Below are 2,010 nucleotides of genomic sequence, written 5' to 3' on the forward strand. Positions count from 1 at the left end.
AGGTCTGGCATATTAATTCCTGCACCTGCCCTGAACCCTCTGTGTATAGGCTCTCTCTTAGAGTGAGAACTGTACTTCCATTCCCAATAGAACAGTTTTCCACAGTGAAATTGAATGTCAGCACGATAGGTTTCGAGCTAGATAAACTGCCAGGTACAAGAAGACAGAAAAAAAGTAACAGATCTCTCAGCAAAATAGACTTTTGATTCACATGCATCTTGCACGTCATCATTCTGCTGCGCTTCAGTTCATGGCTTCATGCATTAGAACTTAGAAATTAATAAATAGATCAAGATCTAATTAATAATATAATTGATTGATTGACTGATTGACAGTGATTGTACAAAATGGCGGCATGCATATAGGGTTCAAGGATGATTCTCTCTACAGTCCTTGTTATTCTAGTACTGGTATCTTCGGGTAGTTGTCAGTCTAATGTATCTCCAATAGACTTCAACACACCTCAATCCTGTAGCCATGATACTCAGTACTTCTACCCTGGAACCTCTCCTGTATCTCTTGCCCACCCAACTCCATCACTTCAAGCAATGGTGAGTGTTCATTCATTCACTGTGCCTATACTTATAATAATGATAGGATTATCCTGTAACTGTGTGACTGGATACAGACAAACCTCTAACATTGGACCAGTCACTTGTGAGGCCTGCCCTAGTCTCAGCTCAGTAAGCAGGAGCATAATTTATACACTGCATCAGTGCCAAGTATTTATGTAGCAGTAGCATAAGTGTAGTGGTATTGTTAGGATTGGGATTGTTTAAGCTAGATGTAGGTTTATAATATACGTCACTCCACCCATTGCATCAGTTCCATCCAGAGAATTCAACACAAGACCAGTCCCAGGTTGATCTTACATTATGTTCTGTGTAACTGATGCAATCGATGGAGTTACATGTACATGTGCATACATTATAAACACAGCTTCAGTATTATGTGGACTTACATGTAATATGTAAACCATGATTTTGAGGTGTGTATCACTAGTAACGTATGACTTGGGCCCTGAGATGTCTGCCTGAGGCAAAGCCAAGAGCAGACATTGAGGAGCAAAGGTCTTATATTTTACTAATACTCACCAAGAAACCATGGTACATATAACATGTTATATAATTATGTTATACTGTAACTGTATTACATGTACATGTACCTATACCTAGGTTAGATCTGATGATGGTTTGTATTGCCTCACTTGTCTGTCTCCATTGATATACACTGGAGGGACTTGCACTGGCTGTGAGGATCAGACTTCTATATTTGGTAAGTACTGTATAGAGGGGTTTTAAAGGATAACAAATTTTGCAAATTTTGTGGATTTTTTAAGATTCTCAAAATTAAATTCCTTGAAAACTAATTTAATACGGTACAAGATGACAGAATAGTGGAAATTTATGAAAATTAATTACATGAACTTTTGGATACAGGTCATTTGAAAAAACTATTATCCTCGAAAAACCACTATGAAGAGTTTTGCTACTGATAATAACACCTTGACATTATGTTCATACCTCTAAGGAGAGCTCCACCCAGTTACCAAAGATTAACATTGCATATAAAGAATAATTTTGATGGTTTACTTCTTTACTTATTGTAGTTGACACAATTCCCATCAATCGTTCATCAACTGGAGACAGAAGGTGCCAAACATGTCCAGCTAGCACGATTGCTGACTCTAGCAAGAAGCTCTGTATCCCTTGTGGTATCAGTAATTGCTCCAACTGCCTCTCATTCACTAATGGAGTCTGCTTCACTCAGCCACTCACTCCTCCTACTTCTACTCCCTTTCCATTTTATTCTAATTTCAGTTCTTCCCTTGCTCTATGCAACGTACGTATTGAGTGTCTGGTTTCATTCTAATTTATTTGAATTCCTCTAGAATGGTAGTTTGAGTGCCTGCCAGTTGTTGATCAATTTGTGTGTGCTTCAAGGTTATAGCATGACTGACCAAGCTTGTCAGGAAATTAGACGTCTTTCATCAAATTCGTTAGTTTGTAA

General features: G+C 38.1%; 1 long non-coding RNA gene across 1 annotated transcript; it reads left to right on the forward strand.

Annotated features, from left to right (window-relative positions):
• The first annotated feature begins 355 nt into the window (after window positions 1–355).
• LOC109585527 (uncharacterized) lies at window positions 356–2,003 on the forward strand. The gene is made up of 5 exons (XR_002186534.1): window positions 356–551; window positions 598–683; window positions 1,176–1,275; window positions 1,610–1,842; window positions 1,892–2,003. It is a non-coding gene; the product is annotated as an uncharacterized LOC109585527 (long non-coding RNA).
• The last annotated feature ends 7 nt before the right edge of the window (window positions 2,004–2,010 follow it).

The sequence above is a fragment of the Amphimedon queenslandica genome, unplaced genomic scaffold (genome assembly GCF_000090795.2).
Source record: "Amphimedon queenslandica unplaced genomic scaffold, v1.1 AMPQUscaffold_13050, whole genome shotgun sequence".
In the NCBI taxonomy this organism is placed as follows: Eukaryota; Metazoa; Porifera; class Demospongiae; order Haplosclerida; family Niphatidae; genus Amphimedon; species Amphimedon queenslandica.